Source organism: Corythoichthys intestinalis, chromosome 2, assembly GCF_030265065.1.
Source record: "Corythoichthys intestinalis isolate RoL2023-P3 chromosome 2, ASM3026506v1, whole genome shotgun sequence".
Classification (NCBI taxonomy): Eukaryota; Metazoa; Chordata; class Actinopteri; order Syngnathiformes; family Syngnathidae; genus Corythoichthys; species Corythoichthys intestinalis.
The window spans coordinates 45,022,042-45,031,322 of record NC_080396.1 but is presented as its reverse complement, the minus strand read 5'-3'; positions in this window follow the sequence as shown (position 1 = coordinate 45,031,322).

Genomic DNA, 9,281 nt, shown 5'->3' with positions numbered 1-9,281 from the left:
CGAACATTAAATGAGCAACAAGTTTTTTTAGACAGCAGCAGCTTCCTCCATGGAGTCCTCCCATGAACACCATTCTTGGCCATAGTTTTACATATAGTTGATGTTTGATATAGGACTGTGCAAGTGACATTTCTGTAAGTCTTTAGCAGACACTCTAGGGTTCTTTTTTACCTCTCTGAGTATTCTGCGCTGAACTCTTGGCATCATCTGTAGTGGACGGCCACTCCTTAGGATAGAAGCAACAGTGCCAAACTCTTCCATTTGTAAACCTCTCTAGCTGTCGATTGATGAACATCCAGACTTTTAGAAATGCTTTTGTATCCTTTCCCAGTTTTATACAAATCAACAATCCTTGATCGCAGGTCTTCAGACAGCTCTTTTGACCAAGCCATGATGTACATCAGACAATGCTTCTCATCAAGACAATTCTTACCAGTCTGTTGTTTTATCGTGGGCAGGGCAGCTTTAAACTACTCATCAGTAATTGGGCACACATCTGACTTATCGTATTTTCGGACTATAAGTCCCAGTTTTTTTCATAGTTTGGATGGGGGTGCGACTTATACTCTGGAGCAGCTATTGTGTGAAATTATTAACACAATATTATATAATTTCACATGTTATTTTGGTGTTTTGGAGTGACACTGATGGTTTGGTAAACTTGTTTGCATGTTCTTTATGCTATAGTTATCTGAATAACTCTTTAAAAGCTATGTTATGTTAACATACCGGACATGTTTGCATTTCGTTGTTCATGCATCATGTAACATTATCATACAGTACACTTATTCAGCATGTTGTTCTCTATTGTATTTTCATTTTAAATTGCCTTTCAAGATGACATATATTTTCTATGTGTTGGATTTTATCAAGTAAATTTCCCCCAAAAATGCAAGTTAGGCTACGTTCATACTACAGGTCTTAATGCACGAATCCGATTTTTTCGTGTTTTTCCGACTTGAGTGAGGCATTAACTTGACGGTCTTAACGGGACAAGTCGCATAGAAGTGGACCATTTCAAATCCGATCTGGGTCACTTTCGTAAGTGGTTTAAATCCGATCTGGGCCACATATTTCCAGAATGGCGCGGCGGTCTGAACTGGTAAGTCTCCCAAATCGGAATTCATGCAGCAATTACGCCATCAAAGAGCGAGAGAGACGGCGCGCTACGGTAGCGGTGCAGCTGTCCGTTGGCATGCTGAAAGACCCAGCCACGTCTCATCTTCAATGCCCTTGCTGATGGAAGGGGATTTTCACTCAAAATCTCTCGATACATAGCCCCATTCATTCTTTCCTTTACACAGATCAGTCGTCCTGGTCCCTTTGCAGTAAAACAGCCCCAAAGCATGATGTTTCCACCCCCATGCTTCACAGTGGGTATGGTGTTCTTCGGATGCAATTCAGTATTCTTTCTCCTCCAAACACGAGAACCTGTGTTTCTACCAAAAAGTTCTATTTTGGTTTCATCTGACCATAACACATTCTCCCAGTCCTCTTCTGGATCATCCAAATGCTCTCTAGCGAACCGCAGACGGGCCTGGACGTGTACTTTCTTCAGCAGCGGGACACGTCTGGCAGTGCAGGATTTGAGTCCCTGGCGGCGCATTGTGTTACTGATAGTAGCCTTTGTTACTGTGGTCTCAGCTCTCTGTAGGTCATTCACTAGGTCCCCCGGTGTAGTTCTGGGATTTTTGCTCACCGTTCTTGTTATCATTTTAACGCCACAGGGTGAGATCTTGCATGGAGCCCCAGATCGAGGGAGATTATCATTGGTCTCGTATGTCTCCCATGTCCTAATAATTGCTCCCACTGTTGATTTCTTTACACCAAGCGAAGAGTGAAGAGTTACAGAAAACGTTTGGCCTCCGTTATTGCCAACAAAAGGTACATAACACAATATTGAGATGAACTTTTGGTAATGACCAAATACTTATTTTCCACCATGATTTGCAAATAAATTCTTTAAAAATCAAACAATGTGATTTTCGTTTTTTTTTTTTTTTTCCACATTCTGTCTCTCATGGTCGAGGTTTACCCATGTTGACAATTACAGGTCTCTCTAATCTTTTCAAGTAGGAGACCTTGCACAATTGGTGGTTGACTAAATACTTATTTGCCCCACTGCATTTATGTCTGTTATTTGTGTCCTCTTTTTGGAAATCAAAATATGATCGCCCTGGAATGACAGATGACAACCAGCATGTTTAGTCATTTGTTTTGATGCTTCTGCGCATGCGGGTCAACACATGTCGGACTGTGAATTAGTGCGCATGCGTAATACTTGAACGGTCTCAATGGACAAAGGCAGTCTGAACGGGCACACCAAAGAAAAACAGATATGACAAAAAATTGGATTTGCTACTGAAAATCCGACCTGCATCAGAGTTAGCATAACATTAAACTGTGTGAACTTGCTAACCTGCAAAACTCGAGTAGGAAGCTACTTGGAGAGAAGTGTCCTTCTGTTTGTGTTTTCTACTGTTAACGTTAATTAAACTGTGATAAATGTAGCTAACTCTGCTGGAAAGTTTAAACTAGAAAAACGTGAGCAGGAAGCTGCTTAGAGAGAGACGGGTGCTATATAACCTCATATATTGCTCAGACAACACAACATACCCACAACAGAATCCTAATTACCTGTACATTTTTTTTTTTTTTTTTTTTTGATGCCACGAGCTACCCACACTAGGGTTGCGATCGACTGGTCGATCGTGATCGACGTAATGAGCACCCCTGACTTAATATATCAATTATTTAGGTTCATATTCATGAGAAATGTAGCCCTGAACCCCGTTCTCCCAATCTGTTTGGACTTATTAATGTCCCATCCCGAGTAAAAAGTGTACATGCAGGTTATGCTGTTATATTGTCCCTACCGTTGTTGAGACCAAAACTACGCCCTTGGCTGTAATACTACAAGAAAAAACCTCAATTTTTGTTTCCGTTTGACAGTAAACTTAAACTTGTAATGGCAATAAACAATTTGAAGAATCTGTTCTCAAAATTCTTTCCAACAGCTGCTTGTTGTGAAATGAAGTGAGTTGCACTTCTAGTCTTTCTTAACGATATAATTTCTATTTGCAGTGGTGTAGAATTGCTTAATTACTGTCGATTTACATAAGCAATGCCATAGTTAAGAGGATTTATTCTTTCAGTCTGTATGACCTTGTGTTGACTTTGCAAGCTATATGCTTCTGTGGGAGGTAGCAGTATTTCCACACAAACACAATCCCAGTCACCAAATGTGGTTTGAATTATGTCCCTTATATTACTTTTTGTCACCCAAAACTTTAATTAAAGGCCTGCTTCGGATAATTGTTCTGATATCTGAAATTGGACTTCTTCATTTCTTTTATCAATGAATTTCATTGATGTCATTGGCGAGGGTGTCACCCCCGCTCCCGTTCCTTCTCTTCCAGTGAATAACCACTCCTCTCGTTATCTGCAGAGTAATTAAATCACAGTGCGGCGCCACAGCAGCAGTTTGACCTCTGTTAAGCTGTTCAGACTACTTCAGAAGCTTCATTTATCATTTTCCAAAGATTCAAAAAATAATTCATTTCTTTGTGATACAGAATAAGTGGTTCATAAAATCAGCATGACACTTTTCATGTTTTTAGCCTTGGAAACCAAATGAGTTGGAATATGTGATAAAATAAAGCATTGCTATTTTTTCATTTTCCAAGTGGCATTAAAGTCTTAAATGATTAACATGGTTCTGTACTATTTAATATGCATGATATGACTCAATGCATTTCATATATATAAAATTACATTTTTGACTGACTTTTTGTTAATATAATGAAATAATTTTCATTGTGTTGAATATTCCAAATTAAAAAATAAAAATGCGCCAGAAAAAGTTGTATATTTACTCTCAAATAATCAGGCAATTTTAAAAAACAAACATTTATTTGATCTTTGGTTCTGTGCCATTAATGATCCAGTGGGTACATTGCCATTTTTTATCCGTCACAGTTGAGAAGCAAAACAACTTCCGCAAAGTATAAATTATGCTCCCAAATTGCTGTTGTTGCAGAATGTGTTATTCTAGGCTGGGTGAGTTTAGGCCTGTCTTCATAACATTTTTTGTAGAAAAATATATTTTCCCCCGACACTATCACGATAAACTACCGTATAGTATTGTTGATTTTTATTTTCCCGCTGACATAATATTACTTATATTAAACTTATGAATTAATTATCACATGAAGACTTGAAGGTCATGAACATTTTGTCATGCCTTGAGTTGTGTTAGGTTTGTGCCCTAGTGTGTCTTGTCATGTTGATTATCCATTGATTTCACCTGTTGTGGCCTGCCCCTTGTGTGTTGACCAATCCGTTGCTTCTTGTGTCACCCACCTGTGCCTCACTGTCTCGTTACCCCATGTCTGTATTTAAGTTCCCCACGTGCTGTCTGTTATTGTTCGGTCATCAGCTATTCCAGTATTTTTCAACCTTTTCTGAGTCAAGTTTTTACACTGAAAAAAATGTTGCGGCACACCACAAATCCACAAATCAAAAATGTTCCAAAATTACTTTCTGTAAGGTACACTTAATTATAGAATTATTTCTCAATACTTAAACTTACTCAGTGTGAAACTTGAACCTGTTTAGATGATCACAAAGCCGATATCCTGGCAGAAATCTTATTCACCAGCTCTCAGTCACTCTCTGTTTTCATTCTTTATTGCAGTTAGGCTTGAAAAGCTCAGAATTGTCAGACAGGGTGACGATAGCAATGTCTTTAACCGCATCAGGGCCGAACATCTCGCTGACAATGGCTTTGCAGGCAGGTAGTATTAATGTCTCTGCCATCGTGTGGGACTTTTTGGATTTAGGAACTACTTCAGCAACAAGGTAACTGGCTTTGAGAGCTTTCTTATTGACCTTTGTAGTTTCTCTCAAAAAAGTTGACTGTTTCTCTGTGTTTTCACAAAGGCTAACAAAATAGTCCATTGACTTGTTTTGAAGCAACGGGTGTTTCGTTTGGAGATGAGCTTTAAGCTTGGTTGGCACCATGAAGCTGTTGGATTGTTGCTCGTGTCGCGTTCAAGAACTGCTCGGATTTCTAGACATTATCCACCTTGTTGTCATCGACAATGTGTTGGAATAAAGCACAGGGAGAGGATTGACGGTCGTTACATATGGATAAGGTAGCTGATGGCTAGAAATCCGAGCAGTTCTTGAACGCGACATGAGCAATACCTCACTCATCTGCACACGACAGCAACCTTCTACATACTCCTTCCTTCCTACTGCAACGCCGTCCGACGACATAAAAAAAAATAAATAAATAAATAAAAAAAAAAAGTGATATTAGATAATTTCTCACGGCATACCGGTTGAAAAACATTGGTCCATTCTATGTGGACATCCGGTCCAAGCCCTCGTGTTCCAGTTCCTCCGATTTGATTAGATTGAGTAAATAGTGATGGTAAATGGTAAATGGTGTTATACTTATATAGCGCTTTTCCACCTTTCAAGATCCACAGTTTTCATTAGTACTCCAGAGTTTTGTTTGAACCTTGCCTTTTTGATCCCTAGTCTTTTTTGTACTTGGTGTTTTTGTTAGTTATGATTTAAAACATTTTTTGAGTTCGCTCCCACCGTGCCTTGCTCCGTATTTGTTTCCCTGTGTTTGGGTCCACTCCTGCACCCAAAACCCGACACATTTGCATTTAGTGATTTGATGAGCCACCTACCTTCATAGGCGGAGTTTGACCTTTGTAGGAGGCGGGGCAAAACATGTTGATGACCCCACAACGCGGTGTCAGCAATAAAATTATTTTACAAGATATATGCTCGGTTAGTACCTTAGCCCATGCTCGCATTTTTCTGTGGAGAAGTAGACGCCGAGTTTTGCGTTCCACGGAGATATGCTAAGTTTTCCAGTCACGCACACCCCTGGATATGGTACCCCGGTTGTGGCTCTGTTGTACAACTAGCATCTTTAGTGGACAAACTGAAACTCACCATTTTGGCAGTGCTCTCCGGCGTTGTCATGGTCCACATCTTCAATCCTTGGTTCTCGCTCAGTAGTTGTTGTCGCTTTTGAAAACTTAGGTTAGAAAAAAGTCTTCAATCTTGTTTCTTCTGTCCAAATGACCGTATCTAAGGCGCTAGTCACATGATCTGTTCAAAAAAATGTATTTTGACACGTTATAAAAATATTTTTTTTGTTCATTTATTTTTGTTGTTTGTTTTATTGCTTTGTCACTTTTATAGACAACATTTTACCGGCAAAGTCTTAATTTTAAAATTCATGTAGTGGAAAGTACCTACCTTCAATATTAAATAGTATCTACATAGTATCTGTATAGGCAAAGCTGCCTTGTGGTCGCTGGAACAGATTAATCCCAAAATATTTAGTATCGTACATCATTATTCTCGACGTTGTCAGTGTGTATCTGCATGAGTCCCATCTCCACAAGTTAGCTCGTTTTCTTACAGATGGAGATTGAAATAGCATCACTAACAAATGTTGATGACATGTTATTTTTCAGGCCCTGAAAAACACAACTGTTGGTCATTTTATGCAGTGCATTAGACGATGAATCGATAGTTAACATGGCCAAGTATAGTTTTTACTACCGGATGATGAATCGATATACAGTGATCCATCATTTTTCGCCTTTAGTGAACCCCAACCAACCCCCGCCCTCTCCCCGATAATCCGCAAATTAGAGGCTTATCTACATTAATTTTTTCCAGTTTATTTATTCAGATTTAGCATAAACATAATATGCTTTTTCTCTTTTTTTTCCTCTAACTTATAATTACAACAAGCATTTTACACATATTACTGTCCCACCGATTTATTTTTAAACAAGAACAACGGACCAAAATGCTTGTCTTTATTAAATGCTTCATTGAGTGAGTCCACTCAAGTCCACTCATGCTGCTTAGACCAGCTTCTAGTCACTTACACAATGAGTTGCCACAGCACACTACCCCTCGTGTTTAACAAGCTAAACGATTATTGAGATTATTGACAGATCTGCGGCTTTGAAGATAGCGCCACCAAGCTTCTCTGGCAAGATCAAAGCAGTGCCCCTGTCACTCATCCTTAACTTTAACAAGCTGCCTGCCGAGCAAGAAAAGAATCAGGAGGTAGTGTGAAAACCTGTACGTGATCGGATCGGATGTCTATAAAATACTGTTTTTTTTTTTGTTTGTTTTTTTAAATTGAAAAAAATCCGTGATGGACAGAAGGCGCAAAGTTTGAAGTGCGAAGTAGCGAGGGATCGCTGTCGTAATTATTGTGACTGGCCTACGTGAGTTAACCGATAAATTCCCACCTAAGGTGACACTGGATTTCCCTGTGTCATGGCTTTCAGACATGGAGAGCTGAATTAGGATTGGAGTCGTGTTAATTTATTTTTAAGTATTAACATTTTAAGTTAATTTATTTTAAGTGTTGGACACTTTCAGACTTGTTTTGGCAACTCGGTGCACCGTGCGGGGAGGGCGGGAGACGGTATTTTTTAACCCGTACATTATGTCATTATTGTTCAGCATCAGCAATAAAATAAACCACACATTTTCCAAAGATGGACGATGCACTGTCTCTTTCTTGGCTCTAAGATCAAGTGGCAATTTAATTTCTTATGTTTCCAGTTTAATTTAGCTATTTTTCCAGATTGTCATGTTGATAATTGCAGTGTTTGTTTACGGCTTTTTGTCTTACTGCAAAGAAAGAGGGATTGGCGACCAGCCCGCCATGATGTTTACATCATCAGCATTCGCACTGTGACCCGGGAATTAAATGACTGCTTTCACGCATACTGCTTCCTAGAGCCTAGTTCGGGCCTAAAAAATCCAGCCCGACCCGACACGGCCCGCTGGTATTGAGGCCCGACCCGGCCCGAGCTCGATCACTTAACTAGATTTGCAGGCCCGAGCCCGAAAAACCCGATTTTTTTTTTTTTTTTTTTTTTTTTTTTTTGGGAGTGACGCGGAAAAAACGCAGCAGCAGCAATTTATTTTCATTTCTTCGAGTTGGCAGAAAAAAACGCAAGTTTTCTTAATGTTTAAATAATCTACATGTTTTTTTGAGAATTATCAAAGCATTCACACAACGAAATAACGCTGGGAAAGTTTGTTAAACATATTTCTGAGTGTGTAGGATATTGTTCTCACATGGACGCGCCTCTCTGACAAGGAGAGGGAACAGCAGCAAAAAAATAAATAAATAAAACTACAAATGCTTTGAAATAACATTCTTTATTGTAACGACAACAATACCAAAATAAAAAGTAAAAATGAAATAAAAGCTTTAAACTGCGGGCTGGCCTTGACTGCAGTCGGCAACTTGCGGCCCCCGCCTCATGTCTTGCTCTTTATTACTGTGAAATAAGGGAAATAATTAGACCGGCTCTGACAAAAAATGGCGATTTGAACAGCAGGATATTATGGCTTAAACTTACACTGGTTATATTTTTTGATCGTCGTCGTGGAGAAATAAAATTGCGTCCACTGTGGCAGGTTTCAGTGACGTTCTCCGCTGTTCTATTGTGCGGCCTGCAGCGCTGAAAACCCTCTCACTGCTGCTGCTGCTTGCAGGAATGCACGGAACTTTTCTTGCCAACTTGGAAAGTTTTGGGTATATACTTGAGTTTGTTCTCCACCAGCCAAGCAAATCTCTATCATCAGCCATAGCATGCCTTTGACTAATGTACATGTTCACCTCATCTCGAGCAGGATCATCGTCATCATCAGCGTTTTCCCACTCAGCGAAAAAAGAACTCCTTTTTCGTTTGGCTGCAGTAGGTGAGGAAACTGAGGATTCTGAGGAAAGGGTGCTGGTGTGCGCATCCTCATTTTCAAAAGTTGAAGAGCAAGTGGTGGCTTCTCCTCCTCCATCTTCTTCTTTCAAGAGTGCGGACATGTTCGTGCACCTCCGAAACCTCTGTCGGTGTCATCATTTTGAGTTTGTTAAAGTTAGGCCACAGGAACAGTGCAACTTTGTGCAGTATATGCATTTTGAATTTTTGTCTCAAAAGTTCAGAATGACTGTGGCGCACAAACGCCTGTTGTGGATTGTCCGTAGAACTTGGCTGGCAATGCTTTTTTAACTTCTCATTCCAGAGGCAAACTAGATTCAATGTGGTATATTTGTCTCCTCCCAGTTCTCGTTGTGCTGTATAGAAAGGCAGTAGAAAGGAGATCAAAAAATCCAACACATCTGGCGCAATGTTGACCATGCGCTCTTCCTCTTCGCGTGCCTGTAGCTTCTCACACAACTCATGATATATGTCGTGCATAGACTTGAGCGTCAA